The sequence below is a fragment of the Delphinapterus leucas genome, chromosome 8 (assembly GCF_059928025.1).
Source record: "Delphinapterus leucas isolate spDelLeu-1000000601 "Yukka" chromosome 8, BTC_Dleu_Yukka2, whole genome shotgun sequence".
In the NCBI taxonomy this organism is placed as follows: domain Eukaryota; kingdom Metazoa; phylum Chordata; class Mammalia; order Artiodactyla; family Monodontidae; genus Delphinapterus; species Delphinapterus leucas.
The window spans coordinates 38,767,618-38,786,579 of record NC_143136.1 but is presented as its reverse complement, the minus strand read 5'-3'; the positions used below and the strand labels follow the sequence as shown (position 1 = coordinate 38,786,579).

Here is an 18,962-nt window from a genome sequence, read left to right as displayed (position 1 = left end):
CATAGTTAACATTTACTGAGCATGTTTCATATGCCAGAAACTGAATAAATAATTTATATGTATTACCTTACCTAACCCTTAAGACAACCCTCTAAGGTAGATACGATTACTATCATTTTAGAGATGAGAAAAGTAAAATTCAAAGAAGTAACTGTGGCAGATCACTAAGCGTTGCCTAAAATCTAATCTCTCCTTTCCTAGTAACAGAGGTATACCTGGGCACATGGCCATCCAGCCCCCATTCAGTTCGCTGTGGTCATGCACCAAGTTCTCACCAATGGTTCTCACTGGTGAACTAAGTTCCCTCGTGAGTGGAGGTGATGTATGCACCTTCCATGTCATGTGCTTCTGTCCCTTCTCACAGTGGAACACAAATGTAGAACTGAGGCAACTTCAACCATTCAGATGACGACAGCGCCCTAAGGGATGGCAGAGAACCAAAATAAAAGAAATAAGCAGTGCTCAAAGTGCCTATCCATCCTGGACAATCGTCCACCTGTGAAATAATGGAAAATATACATACTGTAGTCTCTGGTCCTGGTTCCTGACACAGAGCTCCTGAAACCCTTATAATTTCCAGGTGAAAGGAGTATCTCCTGGTCTAATGAGGTAACTCTGGGTGAGCTCCTGGAAGAGGGCTGGTCACCAGAAAGAACAAGCCATGATTAGAAGCTTGGACTTTTCAGCCCCGCCTCCCATTCTCTTGAGAAGGGAGAAAGGCTGAAAATGGACTTAATGATCTGTCATGCCTACATGATAAAGCCTCCATAAAAATCCCAATTATATGGGGTTCAGAGAGCTTCCAGGTGGGTGTGCACATCCAAGTACTGGGAGCATGATGTACCCCAACCCACACGGAAAGGAGCTTCTGCACTCAGGGCCCTCCCAGACCTGAGAGGGTCCTTCATATTTCTCTTCATCTGACTGTTCATCTGTATCTTTTATCATATCTTTTTTTTTTTTTTTGCGGTACGCGGGCCTCTCACTGCTGTGGCCTCTCCCGTTGCGCAGCACAGGCTCCGGACGCGCAGGCTCAGCGGCCATGGCTCACGGGCCTAGCCGCTCCACGGCATGTGGAATCTTCCCGGACCGGTGCACGAACCCCGTGTCCCCTGCATCGGCAGGCGGACTCTCAACCACTACGCCACCAGGGAAGCCCTATCATATCTTTTAATGAGCTGGTAAACAAAAGTAAATGTTTCCCTGAGTTCTGTGAGCTGTCCTAGCAAATTAATTTGATCCAAGGTGGGAGGAGGTCATAAGAACCTCTGATTTGTAGCCAAGTTGGACAGAAGTTGTACGTAACCTGGGGACCTACTTGCCCTTGGCATGTGAATTGGAGGGGGCGGGGCAGAGTCATGGGACTGAGCCCTTAACCTGTGGGATCTGATGCTATCTCCAGGTAGATAGTATTAGAACTGACTTAAACTGAAGGACACCCAGGTGGTATCCCAGAGGATTGCTTGTTGGGGGAAAACCTCCAAGCATTTGGCAACTAGAGGCATCAGAAGTGTTCTGTGTGAAAGAAAAGGAGACACACAGGGGGGAAGGAATGAAGTTTTTCAAAACACTCTTTCAGGTAAAAACAAGAGAAATATTAGAGAAAATGTTAGCAAGCAATGAGCTTCTATCTTTAGAGCCACTGTTTTGGGGAAGTGTCGATTATACCAGCTTAGCTCTTACTCAGAGAATCTTAGAAATTGGTAACAGAAATGGGGTGCTGATATTATATAAATATAAAATAGGAGGCACTGGCTGAGCAACTGGGTGCTAGGTAACAAGAAAGAAGCTACTGCTAACTGGAAAAGGTTATAAACTAGTGACCCTTGTTTGTCACAGTAAAGTAGTTGGTGAATCTGTCACCTGAGACAACCTGTAAGGCAGCTGAACAACATGCCTATAGAACCTACTGCTCTAAGAAAAGTAGATGGAAAGTGCAGGAATGGGTTATTTCTGTAATTTCCAGGTATTCAACCAGAATTAACTGTCTAACATTGATGGGGCTATTGTCACAAAGAACTCCCGGAACTAACTGCATACATTCTTTAGCAAAAGTCTAAGACTTTCTTACCTTATACAATAAAAATATCAGTGTTAAGATGCCTTAGTATGTCTATTTCTAAATTAGTTTCATCCTTCCCTCAATGACAATTGAACAGAAAGCACTAAATAAAACCTCACATTTTGGAAATGGAGAAATGGAATATTTTATTTCCAAAAAACTTTCTTAGAGGAAAACAAATTTTTAATCTTATTACCACAGTCATCCAGTAAATCTTTTGTTTCACTTTAATATTACACACATCTAAAAATACAACAATTAGTAAGATATATTATTTCAAACACACTTCCTTTAGAAATGTTTAATTATTTTAACTGGAGATTTTGTATATTTTGCTTCACTTGTTCTCTCTCTCTCTCTCTCTTATTATCTTTTCATTTCCAAATTTAGCTAAGAATTTGTTAGAATTTCATTCAAGGTCAAGTTGTGTGTTTCTTTAAAATACTGGGAAGTCATAATCCTCAAATATATATGTAAATAAAAATTCAGTGTTATGTTAGTTATTATAAGAAACTTTGGTTCCTAAAAGTGCTGTCAATTTAAAGACTCACAGTACTTTCAACCACCCCCACCTACTACAAAATGGAGACTAGATGTATGAATAAAATTAAGTAAAAGAAAGAGCCTAAAAAAGCACTAGTCAAAAAACTAAGAAAAATTACAGAAATAAAACCTTGTCTCAAATGTCATCTTCTTGATAAACACCAAAATTTATCCAAGAAATGCCTGCTACTTTCTATCCCTAAATATATTTTCCCAATAGCCTACTTATTTAACAGTGAAATTTAGACCACGATGTTGTGTTGGTTGCTTATTCAGAAGAACTACAATGATTTTTATCCCTACATTCTCCTTTTTCTTTAGGCACATAACAAATAATAAAACACAGAAGTTTTAGGTTTCAACTAAAATGAGAAGTTGGATTCCATTTAAGTTTGTAATTTACTCATTTCCTAACCCCTGACATGGCTTCAAGTCTTTTAAAATTATTTAAACTTTAGCAGCTTAAAAATGGGAGAAAAAGAGAGATAATGTCTATGTCTGAGCAGAATCAGGAAAGAATACTTAGTTGTGCCTAATGAAAATGTATTATATAGCAAAATTTGAGACAGTCAGTTAAAAAAAAACTATCAAGTTGGATATTTCTATAGATGCTTCCATTCAAAACAAAAAAAATAATTATATACTCAAAAGAATTGAAGCCAAGTCTCAAAGAGATATTTGTACACCTACATTCACAGCAATGAATTCAATAGCAATTCAATAGCAAAAAGGTGGAAACAACCCAAGTGTTTATTGATGGATGAATGTACAAACAAAATATGATATATCCATGCAACAGAATATTACTCAGCCTTAGAAAGTAAGGAAATTCTGACACATGCTACAGCATGGATGAACCTTGAAGACATTTTGCTAGATGAAACAAGCCAGTCACAAAAAGACAAATACTATACGACTCCACTTATATGAGATACCTGGAATAGTCAAATTCATATAGACAGAAAATAGAATGGTGCTTGTCAGGGCATGTGGGGGTGGGGGGAGGGAGAAATGGGAAGCTTTGTTTAATGGGTATAGACTTTCAGTTTTTCAAAATGAAAAGATTGCATAACAATGTCAATGTACTTAACATTACTGAGTTTTACATATAAGAATGGTTATTTAAGGTGGAAAATTTTTATGTTATGTGTATTTTACCTCAATTAAATTCTTCAATCTACACATGGATTTTTTTAAAAAAGCATGTACCAGGCTTCCCCGGTGGCACAGTGGTTGACAGTCCGCCTGCCGATGCAGGGGACATGGGTTCATGCCCCGGTCCGGGAAGATTCCACATGCCGTGGAGTGGCTGGGCCCGTGAGCCATGGCCGCGGAGCCTGTACTCCGCAACGGGAGAGGCCACAACAGTGAGAGGCCCGCGTACCGTAAAAAAAAAAAAAGCATGTACCTATGGAAGGGGTGAACAAAACAGAGATAACAAAGATGAAAAAAGATAATAAAAATCACGTTTCAAAATCTTGAAAGCAAGCAAGCAAGCAAGAAGCTAATCAAATGTAACATCACGAGAGTAGTAGGCAGTTATAAAATTCAGTAGGAGGGAGAAGCACTTCCAGAATGGCCAAGTAAGGACCCCCCAAAATCTGATCCTCCATAAAAGCAATGAGAACACTGGAAAAATTGTGAACTTGAAGATATGTGGATTAAGATTATCCAGGCTTAGGAACAGAAAAAGAATGAAGAAAAATTAACAGAGCCTCAGAGACCTATGAAACTACAGATATTGTATCATGCCATGCACACTGGGAATTCCAGAAGGAAAGGAAAGAAACATTATTTGAAGAAATATTGGCCAAAGACTACCCAAATTTGATGAAAAATTAATCTATACATCCAAGGAGTTCAATAAACTCAAAGTAGGATAACTAAAAAGAATCCACACCAAGACACATCATAGTCAAAAAATGTCAAAAGAGAGAAACTTGAACACAGCAAGAAAAAGTCTCATCACAACCAAAGGATTCTCAATAAGATTAACAGTTGATTTCTCATCAGACACTATGAAGGCCAGAGAGCATTGGAACAACACATCCAAATCAGTGAAATTTTAAAAAGTTAACCAAGACTTCTATATCCAGCAAAATTATCCTTCAAAAATGAAGAAGAAATTAAGACATTCCCAGCCAAGCAAAACCTGAGAGAATCCGTCACTATCAAATCTGTCTTACAAGAAATACTAATGGGAGTTCTTGAGGCTGAAATGAAAATCACTAAATATTAACTCAAATCCACATGAAGACATAAAGAGAATTGGAAAAGCTAACGACATAGTTAAATGCAAAGTACATTATAAATGTGTTTTTGTTTTTGTTTTTGTTTTTTTGCGGTATGCGGGCCTCTCACTGCTGTGGCCTCTCCCGTTGCGGAGCACAGGCTCTGGACGCACAGGCTCAGCGGCCATGGCTCACGGGCCCAGCCGCTCCGTGGCATGTGGGATCTTCCCGGACCGGGGCACGAACCCGTGTCCCCTGCATCGGCAGGCGGACTCTCAACCACTGCACCACCAGGGAAGCCCTAAATGTATTTTTGTTTACAACGCTTTTCTATTTAAAAACAACTACATAAGACAATAACTATAAAAGTGTTAATGATGGGCTTACAATGTATAAAGCAAGGAATTAAGCCATATTGAAGTAAAGTTTTTGTATACTTTTGAAATGATGTTGAAATTGATCTGAACTTGATTGTTTTAAATTAAGAATTTCACTGTTAATAACCAGGCAACAACTAAGAAAATAACTCAAAAATAATCATAACAATATTATCAGGAATGACAGAACAAAGGCCTATGAAAATTATCTTCTCCAGAAAAGCAACAACAAGAAAATTTAAATGGCACACTACAAAACATATATATTTAATGCAAGTAATGGAGGAACTGAGGAACAAAAAAAACATAAGACACACAGAAAACCAATAGCAAACACGCAGATATATATCCATCTGATAAACAGTAATTACATTAAATGTAAATAAATTAAACACTCCAATCAAACATTCTAGTTAAACACTCACCAAAAGGCAGTGATTGGCAGAATATATTTTTATTTTTTTTTCAGAATATATTTTTAAATGAGTCAACTACATGCTATCTAAAAGAGACAATTGAGATTCAGAGACACAAATGGGTAAAAGTAAAAGGATGGAAAAAGATACATCATGGGAACAGTAACTAAAAAAAGAGACGGAGTGACAATGCCAACAATAGACAAAATAGACTTTAAGGCAAAAATGGTAACTTGGGAGAAAGAATATTTTATAAAGATAAATGGGTCGATTCAAAAGGAAGACATAATGACTATAAACATATATGTTACAAGGAGCTGCAAAATACATGAGTAGAAACTGACAGAGTTTAAGGGAGAAAAAAACAATTTAACAACAATAGTTAAAGATGTCAATACTCCATTTTCCATATTGGATTGAATAATTAGGAGATCAACAAGGACAGATATGCACCAAAAGCACAAGAAAGAAAAAAAAGGATACTTGGGCTTTATCAGAATTACAAACTTTTGTGCTTCAAATGACACTGTCAAGAGAGTGAAAAGACAATCCAAAAAACATAAGAAATATTTTCAAGTCATATGTCTCATAAGTGTCTAGAATCCAGAAAGTTACAAAAAAAATCTGTACAACACAAAAATTTTTAAATAAATAAATTTATTTTAAAATTAGCAAAGGATTTGAAGAGACATGCCTCCAAAAAAATATACACAAATGGCCAATAACCACACAAAAAGATGCTCAACATCATGAGTCATTACACAAAAGCAAATCAAGACCACAATGAAATACCACTTCATACCCACCAGAATGGTTAAATCAAAAAGAAAAGCAGTAACAAGTGTAGGTAAGGATATGGAGAAATCGGAACCCTCAGACATTGCTGAGTAAAATGTAAAATGGTGCACTCACTTTGGAAAACTGTTTGGCAGAGCCTCAAAATGATAAACATAGAGTTACCATATGACCCAGCAATTCCACTCCTAGGTGTATACTCAAGAGAACTGAAAACATATATCTACACAAAAACTTTTACACAAATGCTCACTGCACAATTATTCATAATAGCCAAAAACTGAGAACATCTCAAATGTCCATCAACTGATGAATGGATAAACAAAATGTGGTATATATATACAATAAAATTTTATTTGGCTCTACAAAAGAATGGCGTGCTAACACATGCTACAATATGGATAAACTTTGAAAACATTATGCTAAGTGAAAGATGTCAGTCACAAAAGGCTACATATTATATAATTCCACTTTTATGAAATGTCTACAAGAGGCAAATCTACAGCGACAGAAACTAGAGTGATGGTTGCCAGGCGCTGGAGGCAGGGAAGATGAGTGACTGCTAAGGACACTGGGCTTCTTTTGAGGGTGATAAAAAGGTTCTGAAATTACAGGGTGGTGATGGTTGCACAACTATGTAAATATACTAAAACCCACTACATTGTACACTTTAAGATGATGGATTTTATGGTATGTGAATTATATCTCAACAAAGCTATTATTTTTTTAAATCAGTGAGGAAAATGAATACCTACAGAATGACTCACCAAGATAGAAAATAAACTATATTCTGTTTTATAATCAGTACAGACCCAGACTGTGGTGGATGTAAAGATGATAATAATGTAAAGATAAATAATAAACAGTGCTAATCTTTAAGGAATTTAGTCTTTAACAAGAAGTATAATCAATAACAAATCTTTGGAAAGAATTCTGATTCCTTCACCTAGTTTTCACTCTCAAAATACATAAAATGCTAATTTTACCATGACAAACTTTAATAGAAAACTCAATTCCAGCAAACTTTAAATATTAGCCAGGACTTCCCTGGTGGCGCAGTGGTTAAGAATCCACCTGCCAATGCAGGGGACATGGGTTTGATCCCTGGCCTGGGAAGATCCCACATGCTGCAGAGCAACTAAGCCCATGCACCACAACAACTGAGGCTGCACTCTAGAGCCTGTGAGCCACAACTACTGAGCCCACATGCCACAACTACTGAAGCCCACGCACCTACAGCCCTTTCTCTGCAACAAGAGAAGCCACCGCAACGAGAAGCCCGCACACCACTAGGAAGAGTAGCCCTCACTCGCCGCAACTAGGGAAAGACCGCACGCAGCAACGAAGACCCAACGCAGCCATAAATAAATAAATTTTTTTAAAGTATGTTTAAAATTTTTTTAAAATAAATATTAGCCACCACCAAAATTCAACAACCAGATGCTAAAGGTAAATTAACTCGAATTCTATCTCCAGTCACACTTCTCTCCAAGCGCAGTAAGTTCCAAGCTGTGGTCCAGCCTCCCAGCTCTGTTGCACCGTGTGATCCTAGCTTGGGGGTGCCAAGAAATTTCCATGACCTCATTTCCTCACCCTGGACCCAACTCCATGCTTACTTCCCCTTCAGATTTTACAGCACCAAAATTTTATGCCTTTAGGCATCTAACTCTTTCCTTCAAACACCATTAGTTACTGAGGTTCTTCAGACATATATTTTAAATCAGGTCATCAAACCAAGTGCAGCTCCCTTCTTTTATGTCTTTTTATTTCTTTTACTTAGTAAAGATCCAAAATGGTCCTTACCAGGACCAAAAGGCCTCTCCCTGTGTTTGGTGCCCTGCGCTAAAAAAGCCAGGTATTCACACCACCACATATGTTTTGTTGCTCCAGAACAGGGGTTACAAAACAGATGCAGGCAGCATATGAATTTAGTTTGGCCTGAGCCATTCTAAAAACATTTTAATTACCAACATACTATACCCAAGAGATGTTTTATGTACAAACTTATATTTTTACCTTCATTTGAAAAATCTGACGATTTGGCCATGCTGCACCCAAATTCCCATGTGGCAACAACTGGGTGACCTGAGTGGTGACACCTCCTTCCCCTCTGATGAAGAATGCCTCTCCAGGATCCTCACCACTCCACAAGGTTTCCGTGCACAGCACTTTAAGCCAGTTTCACTTGTGTCCTGCTGGCTCTGGAGGGGTTGGAGTATGAGAACCGAGTCCAAATCCAGAGAGTTAGAAGTTGTTTCTAATCATAAGGGGAAGACCTTTTCCTTTATATTTGGTTTCAGGTTGCATGGCCACTTTCCTCTACCTTTGCCAAGCTCTCCTAGTTTCTCACTCCAAACGGCTTCAACTTCCTGTCATCACCATCACATCTAACATCTGTACCACTCACTTACTTAAATTACCCTGGGGCACTCCTACATAATTCTGGCCTGGCAAGAAGCAGTGTTCATTCCAGGCCAACACGACAGAAAGCACTGAGGATCTCATCCACAGACCAATGAAATCTTCATTTCCAGACTCACTTCTCTTTGAAGATAAATGCTCCTCCTAAATTTCTGAATTTTGTGTTAATAATAAAATGCTTCTCAAACTTTACTGTGTATAGAACATAACTGAGGATCTTGTTAAAATGCAGATTCTGACTCAGTAGGTCTGGCTTCTGGGTAATGCTGATGCCACTGGTCTGTAGACTACACTTTGAATAGCAAGGAGTTAAAAGGCTTACAAAGGAAGAAGGAGGTTTCTGATATGGGAATTATCTCAATGAATCAGACCTCCAAGACTTGACTTTCTGCCATTTTAAAACTACAAAAATAGTAATCTTTTAGCATCTGTGCCAACTTAATATCTGATTTATATAAATAATAGCCTTTCATAATGGTCCATGAAAAAGAAACACGTGGTTCCTTCAGCCATGAGGCATGGACCATTGTGTATGTATTCACTTCATGATCAATACTGAGCATTATACAGAGGTATCAGCCAAGTTTCCTTATCTTCAGAGTACTTAAAGTCTAGTTGGCAAAAAGACTGATAGCAAACAAATAAGTAGTGCACCACCTAAAGCTATAAGATAGTGATTGCTATAAGATATTGCTCAATTGCTATAAGATTGCTATAAGATAGTGATTCCCAAGAGTGGGGCCTATTAGCATGTGGGGGGAAGGTATCAAACTAAATACACTGCCCTCAATCCCCTCCCAGATTAGGATACTCACTCTACCCCCAAACTTACTGCCAATCATGACAAAGGAAGCTACATTTACTTCTAGAAATGCCATATTCTTCATAAGAGTAAGATGGGGGGGGGATGATGAAAAGCACCACTTTTAAATGACACACAGAAAAGTAGGTAGAACGGGTGGGCATTCCAGGTGGGAAGTGTTCCTGTGGTAAAAGTGCTGAGGTGGAGATGAGTCTGGGGTATTTATGGAATGGAAAGAGGACCTGCCTACTGGAAGTAAACCAGAGTGGTCCACTTACCACCGCCCCGTTCTAGGTGGAGGAAGCATGGAAGCGATCTCCTAAGAACTGGATGACCACCATTAACAACCTTGAAAAGATATTTCTTCTTACAAAGGCTGAACTAGTTTGCCTCTCAGGTCCCTTCCAATTTTTCCTCAACTGCAGAACAAAATTTCAGTTTTCCTCTAACACGGAATTCTAACCTGAATCAGGTGCCTTGCCTGATGTTGACCATGAGAAATGAGTGAAGAGAATGTGAACATGTAGAAGTGGATGTGTATAAGTTGAAGAAAAAGAGAGCCTAAGTCATTGCATCGGGTTCAATTCCATGGCTGCTCTACACCCCTGGTTCTTTGAGACGGCTCTCGAAGGTCTTATTTTCAACTCTGTCGTCAATCATCTTTGCGACTCCTCTCTGAGCCCGGTCCAAATTATCCTCATCTCTCTCACACAGGCAAGTGATGAATTACACTCCAGGTCTTCCCTGACCACCCCATGTAAAGGAAGTCTCAGTTATACTTCCTTCTCTATCAAGGTCCTCCTCTACAAAGCACTTATCACACTTTCAACTATGTTTTCTTCACTTTTTACTCACAAAATATTTCAAAATTACATTCAGGAGATCATACAGTTCAGAAGTTAATATAAAAGTAGCTGAAATACCACCACCCTAATGTAAAAATGTTTACATTTACATTTCTGCCACATTTGCTTTGCAATTACATATTTACTTGTTTATTCACATTTTTGTTACCATTGCCTATATCCTAATTCAATTTTCTGTTTTATCTGGTTAGGGCCATGTCTGAATACTGACCTCTTTTATACCTATCACTCAGCACAGAGCCTGGCACATGTAAGACTCTCAATGTTTGTTCAATGAATAATGCATGAATGACTTCTGTCCTAGAATGAAATAATGGCCATCACTACAGAAGAGTTATTAGACAAAAGACAATCACTCCATCTTTATTAAAGTTCAAAAAAAAAGAGAGAAATGGATCTTTCTTTTTCTTTGGCCTCACCTGAGGCTTGTGGGATCTCAGTTCTCCAACCAGGGATTGAACCCGGGCCACAGCAGTGAAAGCCCGGAATCCTAACCATTAGGCCACCAGGGAACTCCCCAAGAAATGGACCTTTATTGAAGGATAAGGGTTAAAATTTAAATGTGTGCTATAACTGGATATTCCACATTAGAGTGGGTTAGCTGAACAAGAAACAGAACTTCCCTAGAGGCCCTTATCCCTCTTGCCCTGGATAGCACATATATCTGCTAAAAGACACGGGCAGAGGGGAGATGAGCTCTCAAAGTATCTTCTAGTTTAAAGATGCCAACTCAATAGCTTAAAGAGGGAAAGAACAAAAGAAGCGAGGGAGGCAGGGAGGGGAGAAAAGAAGGAGAGAAGAAGGGAGGGAAGGGAAGAGAGAGGGAGGGAGGAGGGAAGGAAGGAGAGGAGTCCTATGCAAAGAATCCTAGACCACTAGAGAACAATTATATTTTTTCTAGGTTAGGTTGGAGGCAATACAGATCGTGTTCTGAAAACCCTCGAGTACCAAGTCCATTTGTCTGAAATGAAGCCAAGCCTAAGGAAAAAGTATAAGAAAAGTCATGTCCAATTGTCAGACTTCTCCACCTCCTTTTACCTATACTCCTGGCCAGCCAGTATCTTAACACAAAATCCTAAAACCCTGGGTTCCTCCCACTGTGGTTCCTTACATGCTCTCAAATATTATGTATACACTCGTACTCTCTCCACATCAACTTTATTGGATCTAAGTTCTATTCCTTTGTGCTCTTATTCTTCCAATAGGTCACTGAGAGGTATTATGCTTCTGACTTAAAGGACTGTCCGTTACTGAAAATATTTCCTCAACTCTTTTTTTTTTTAACCTCCTCTACTCTTTATGGTCAATGTGGACCTCCAACTCTCTCTAATGAAAAAAATGTCTCAGTCCTAAGACTGTGGCAGATTGTTTTATTTGTTAACAATTCTTCCTTCCCTCCCTGTCCTTGACACGGTTCCCCGTGGGCAGAGTTTAGTACTGAGCTATGCCACTTGATACAAGAGAAATCATTTCTAATCCACGTCATGAAGAAACATTTTTCTGGCTCTACAGATATCTTACACCACAGATAAAATATCATATGAGCACCTTTCCCCTAAACAGCCAGGGTACATCAGCACAGAGAAGCAGCCTTATACTCCCTGCCTATCACTTTGCAGAGCACATGCAGATACTCAGGGGCCGCAATTTGGCTGTACCCAGTTTTCATTTTCTTTTAGTATTTCCTCAAGATCAGAAGGTGCTACATCTTCGCTGTGAATGGAAGAGCATGTGGATTGGCTTCTAGGTACAACTTCTTTTCTTCATGAACCCATCACCTTCTTATCTGTACATGAAACTTATGCTCTGTCAGTCCTGCCTCCTGAGGACTTTTCCAGTCTCATATATAATGGTTAACCAAAAGAAAAATCTCTTCCCCTATAGCTCGAGTTTTCAGTGATAAATGAACAAAGCATCACCGAATGCTCCTCCCTGAACAAATGCCAAAGGCTGATTCATTCTCTGCATGACATCGGTGGGTTTCATCCAACCATAAAGTGAAATATCTGCTAGCGTGCACTTGATACTAATCGCTCTTCCCTACTCCACTGATATTATGCAACAGCCAACCGTGTCATTTGACAAAGGAATTCTGTCAATAACTTCCGGTTTCTCTCTAAGGATAATGTTTGTCTTTAACTTTCCAGCTGATTTTCCAGGTGTCTCTTCAATAAAATGACTTATACTTACTTCTGTTACAAGGATCCTTTAAGGAAGATACTAGACTTTTAATCTCTTACCCACCGTTAGCAGCTTAATACATTAATTTTGTAACGGAAAACATTATTGGGTACTTGCCCTGGGAAACTTGAATAGTATAACAAGGAAGCCACTGTGCTTTGTTTGAAAATGACACCAAAACATCCATGGCTTCACAGACAAAGTTTCATAACAGGCAATGACTGGGGACTTGGAGCGAATGGATGGCAAGCCCAATAAAAAGCAGTTTTGAGGTAGTCATCATCATACTTCCATATGCACTTTTTCATTTCAGCTACTGTTTTGAAATCATCACTCTCACAAACGTCCTTGTTTTTACACATACAGATACACATTTTATATTTGGAATGGGATTCGGTTCTATAAGTATGTTTATGACATTCGGAACTGCAGCATTTACATTACTATTTTCATCACTATTTTCACACTGCAATGAACCACTTTTGAGCCACTGATCTATTTTTGTGAAACTGAGATATAATTTAAGACCAGCAACAACAAACTATGCTATTTTAACAAATAAACAATAAGCAAATGACATAAAAAGTATATTAACCAAGATGAAGTGCACCATGATGAAGTGCTTATGAAATGTAAGCTATATTGACCAGTGCAGTCTTCATAGCATGAACACAATTTTTTATATCATAATAACTTTTAAGAACATAATGGGATTTCTGATGAAATTGTAATTACTCTCATATTTCAAGGTCCTACATGCTCTGCCACTCCTACACTATCTTTCTGATTCACATTTCGAAGTCCCCCCCATCACCCCACCCCCTTGTGTTGGTCTTCTTGCTAACCTTTGAACACATCCAAACACATTCTCACCTTCAGGCCTTCGCACTGGCTGTTCCCTCTGCCTGGAACACTGCTCCCCAGGTATCTGTATGAGTAACTTCTGTCACTTCCTTTAACTCTTTGCTTAAGGTCTCTTTCTTCATGATGGCTACTCAACTATATTTATCCTGTTCTACTTTCTTTCTTCCAAAGCACTTATCCCCTTCTACCATGCTATATAATTTGGTTTATTGTGCATCTCCCACTCCTACCCCTCCACTCCCAACTGAAAGAAAACTTCACAAGGGCAGTTTTATTCATTCAGCAACTAGATTCATGGAAGGTGCTAAATAAATAGTAGTTGAGTGAATGAATGAATAAGTGAAATGTTTTCACTGCTTTTCCTTTTTAGCCACCAATCTGTCTGTGGATCTTACTTTGAGAATTAAACAGAAAATGGAGAACTATCAAATGATTTAAGCAAGAGAACTGTACAAGGTCAGAAGATGATTTAAAGTTTGGAGAGGCTGGACTTTTTTTTTAGTTTAAAAGTCAACCCATGAAAAAAATGATGAAAGTCACAATTTTCCAAATGACTAGGTCTTCGTAAGTAGTTAATTTCAACCCCACAATACACATATCTATAGATATATGATCAATGTTTGTATATATACATATACACATATGTGCATGCACACATTAGACATATGTTGAACAAATCTAGAAGAAGCTAAGGACATTTTTCCATCATATGGGCATTCTTCATATAAAAGCTAATGACTTAGGTAATAGTTAAGACAACCATCCATCATAATTTTCCTGGGATAGCCCAGTTTATACTGTTTGATCTGGTGCCCCTTCCAGTCAGTATCCCCTTTTACTCTCAAAAGTGTCCTTATCTGAGCAAAAATAATTACATGGTTATCCTACTCATAAAGAAGATACATACATTTCTTCTTATTCAAGCATGCCAACCAAGCTTTGGAGGATTTTAGCAGAGTGGGTGTGGAAAAAGTGACAGCCATAATTAATTGTAACACCTGCTGGCCAGCGCTGCAAGTGAACTCTTTCAAACAGGCAATTCTTTAGCCAAGGAGCACAGCCATTGTTGAAGTACATGCCACAAGCTTCATATACCTAGCTTTAGAACTCAAATCCCCACCAGGTCACCTGCACAATCTCCAGCCCCTATGAGAATGTTCACGTGATGAGTGGGCACAGCACATTCTTCTCTGCAAGCCCTTTGTCTGAAAAACTGAGACCCAAACCCAAGACTCTAGTCAAAAGAGAGGGCAGAAAACAAAGGCTCTTCTATTATCCTCGTGGCCCAGAGGGCTTGGAAACTAGGAGAATGTGGAGTCAAGTCTTCACAACGACACATGTGTTTTGGTCTCTCAGTAAATTCCAAGAACTTGACCAAACACTAGATCTTGAAACTTTCATTCATATCTGCAAAAGCCATGTACCCATCAGGTCTGCAAACAGAATTTTGTTGAAGCTGCTCTCCCAAATCATAGGAGTTGTCCCAATTCATGCCAGCCCTAGGTAAACAGGCACATTCTTATTGTGCTCGAAGACAATAATAACCTGGGCTCAGAGCCAGAGTAGACACTTAATATGTCAAGGAAAAAACTATTTTATTTCTTATATGTATAAATAGATGACAAGCAACCAATTACATCAGTCTTTTGTCTTCCTTGCTATTTCTTTTTTCCTTATGCATTTTTTGGGTTTTTTGGGTTTTGTTTTTTTTTTACCTTTCTTACCTTTGCATTTAACAAATTAAAGACTGAAACAAAGCCAGACTCAAAATTTGAAGTCAGGAGAGGGTGGTGAAGAAAATAGTGAAGATTCCTTAATATCTAGGGTGACCACATAATTTATCATCCAAACCAGGGCACTTTTAAATGTGAAAGGGGATGCATTTGATAATTCAGATAGGTCAACAGGAAAAAACCAGGACTACTGCAGGCTAACCAGAGGGTGTAGTCACCCTTCTAATCCCTCATACATTTTCCCACACAAAAGACATCCTATGTGTAAAGAAGCAATTCTGCCTCTGCTACATCAACCGAACTTCAAATATAGTCTTCTCTCTTTCAGGCCAGGCCTGGCTTTCCACAATGGAGCTGGAAATGTTTTCACTCCACCCTGCCATTCCCTATTCGTGCAAAACTGGCTCCATTTTTACTCAAGAAAGCAGGCAGCAACACACTAGAATGTGGATGCAGGCCAGGTGCCCAGTAAGCCCCGGGCCTGGTGCCTCGGGTTTCTCATAAAGGAATACTTCACAAGAAAGGAAGCAACCTGGTGAGAAGGTACACAGATACCAGCCACGGATTTAACAATCCGAATTTGAATGTTAGACCCTTTTGTTGATGCCAAGGCACACAATGAAACTGGACAGAGCCCGAAAGCTACCTCTCCAGCAGCACACATTCATCCAAAAGAAATGGCTATGGCATCTGTCCTCAGCTACAGGTAACAACCTTGGTTTCTTTGTCTTTTGCTGAGATCAGTGGTGCAGAAGGATTTGAAAAAAGTAAGAAAATATGTTTTTTTTTCCCTCAAGATCACAGTTCCCACATTAAACAGAGCCAGTGCTTACTTTTACCCCATACTTCCTGTTCAGGGGGGTCAAACATTGCTCATGTTCTTCATTAAATTTAGTCCTGTGGTTAGTGACTATTAATTCACTGGAATATTCTCCCTCACATGCATGCAGAGGGGAGACCAATTTTGCAATCTAGTTGGAATCTACAGCACAGAAGAATCTATGATGGTGGTAGGAGCAGAAAAGCTCCAGCTGGCTTATCTCAAATGTTCAGAATGACTGATTTCTTCACGGACTCCACAGTCATTCAAAAAGATTCACTGCCCAAGGCTGTTCAATGCTGTGATGGAGGCAATGATAAAGCAAATGTCTTAGGCTGTTAAGTCTTATAAAAGTAGAGTACTACCCATAGCTGAGAGTCTCATGACAAATGCTGGGAGCCAGGGAACCACCTGTCACAGAGATGGTAGAAGAAACTCCTTTTGAATTCATGCAGATTGGACTAAGTCCTTCCAGCTAGGAGACACTATGAGTCCAAGGGGCCATTTGTATACAACTGCTTTTTCCCAGTGATACGATAATCTTAAATGCAAAGACATTTTTGTTAATATAACTGTTTAAACTGCTTCACATAACCACAATTGAGGCCAAAATGGGCCGAAGTAATAATCAAAACAAACAGCTCAATAATGACTTTTTAAATGTTCACAGAAAAAAGAAACTAACTGGTTAGGCTGCTGGATGATAAGGTTATAATGCCTCCTTTGGGAGATGAAAATTATGGCTTCCCCACCTGACCCCATCTCCCAACAGTGAAGTGGATAATTTCTGAAGAATACAATGACCCTTTATGCTGGGCTTCTCTTGTCTGCTAGGGATGCCATCTGTCTCCCACACTATATAAACAATCCCTGCAGGAATCTTCTGATGCCCAAACAGATTAGCAAACTCCAGATTTTCAGACCATTAATAATATCCCCATCCAGATTAGGCTTCTTGCTTTAATAACTCCAAAGATAAGCCTAATAACTGATCCTTTTTGTTTACAGGTAATGTGAGTGTCATTTTAAAGATAACCTCTCAGAACACACAGCCATCTGTTGGAGGGGGAGCGGGTGGAGCTCTCTCTAGGCAACAGAAGAAATGAGCCCTTGAGGGAACAGGAGAAATAGTAAAATGAAAATCATACTTATGAGACAAATGAAAACATGAAATTTCACCAGGTCTAATAGAGGACTCTAATAATTACATTAAAATCTTTTTCTTCCAAATGACAAACTAGAAAACTATTCAAAAAAAGACAAGTTTCACACTTTGACAAAGGCATACGTACAATGAGAATTCAGAGTTTGCTTGACTCTAGGACGGTGAAAGCAGAAACCGTACTGGGAAGGCTAAAGGCCCCCGGGAAGTTTGCCTACCGTTCACCTCTACCTACGAGGATTGCTGACGCTTGCCTTCTCCAAGTTTATTATCGATTGATCCCCTGTAACTCTGTGAGCTCTCTGTATTGTCTCCAAAGACTTCCAACTCTAAAAGAAATAAATGTACCTGTAAAGCTGTTCCTAAATTAATAATAATCAAGGAAAAACACCTGAGCTCTGCTAATAGCGGAAAACACAAGGCATGGAAGAGCCAGACCTCTGCAGTTGCACGTCCTCGGAAACGTCTACGTCTAAATCTGCAGCCCCAGTTTCCTCCAGGCCCCAAGCCCCCGCAGAGGATGTTCACAACACGTTCCAAACCAAAAAGGAAATGAAGCCTCCGCTCCCTCAAGTGACGCTCAAATGGACCCAAAAGTCTCAGCTCCCCAGGAGAACCAAACCTTGAAACACGTCCCAGTGCCTCTCGCCCGCGTCTCTGGGCAGCGGAAGCCGAAATGTCAAATGAATGACTGCGCCGGGGCGAGAGGGAGGAAAACAAAGCCACCTCCCGCTGTCCGGTACCTGCGGCGCGAGGGCCGGGCCAGGGCCGCGCACTCACCTGGGACTCGGCGCCCGCTGCCGCCGACTGCGGGTGGGGACGGGGCCGCCGGGCGACAGGGCGCCCCCGCAGTCGCCCGGACCCGCGGCCCCGGCGCCCTCCGGCCGGCCCGCGCACGCCGCGGGGAAAGCAGGCGACCGGGGGCGCCGCCGCGCGTAGCATGCAGCTCCCGGCTGCGGCGGCCGCTGCCACGGGGCCGAGGGACCCTACGCGGCCGTCTCCGACCCGGCGACTCCGAGGCAGCGACGAGAGACGCAGCGCGGAGCCGAGCGCGTCCGACGCGCCCCTCAGCGGCTCTTCCCGCCGCCTTCCGCAGCGGGCTGGGTCTCGGCTCGCCTTTGTGCTGGCATCCTCCTTCGCTCCCAACGACGCCCGGAGCTCCCCGGGCGGCTCCGCGCCGCCGCCCACCCCCGGGTTACGCCGCGCCCCCCGCGCGGCCCGCCGATTCTGTCGAGTCAGCAGCGGCGGCGGCGGCGGCAGTGGCGGGGACGCGCGAAGCCATATCTCCCACCCGCTCTCGGGAGGGCGCCAGGGGTCTGGGCGTCCGGAGCAGGTTTATGGGCGAGCTCGGCGGCCCGGGCGCGGCGCGTCCCCGAGCGGCCCGCAGCGCCTGGCTCCCCGCCGCTCGCTCTCCAGGCGTCGCCCGCGAGCCGCGCGCCGGCCCGCCCGCGTCGCCCTCTCTCGCCGCTCCCCGCGGGCTCGCCCGGCCTCCCTCGCGCTGCCACTTTCCTCTGGCCCAGAGTGCCCGGTGCCCGCCCTGGCCCTCGGGGGGCGAAGGGTGCGGGCCGCTCACCTCCCGCGGCGTCGGCGCCCCTCCCGCTGGAAGCCCGGGAGGCATCTGCCCGCACCTCCCTGCGGGGCGCTGGGCTGGGGGCTTCCTGCACGTCAGGGACCAGAGTGGGGGAGGCG

At 41.4% G+C, this 18,962-nt stretch overlaps 1 protein-coding gene across 1 annotated transcript in view; it reads right to left on the bottom strand.

Annotated features, from left to right (window-relative positions):
• Positions 1–18,707, bottom strand: part of HECW2 (HECT, C2 and WW domain containing E3 ubiquitin protein ligase 2) — a 456,160-nt gene extending 437,453 nt beyond the window's left edge. Inside the window, exon 1 of the mRNA XM_022567294.2 lies at positions 18,054–18,707. The gene's annotated coding sequence lies outside the window, so the exon portion shown is untranslated. The remainder of the gene's footprint in view (positions 1–18,053) is intronic.
• Positions 18,708–18,962: the final 255 nt, after the last annotated feature.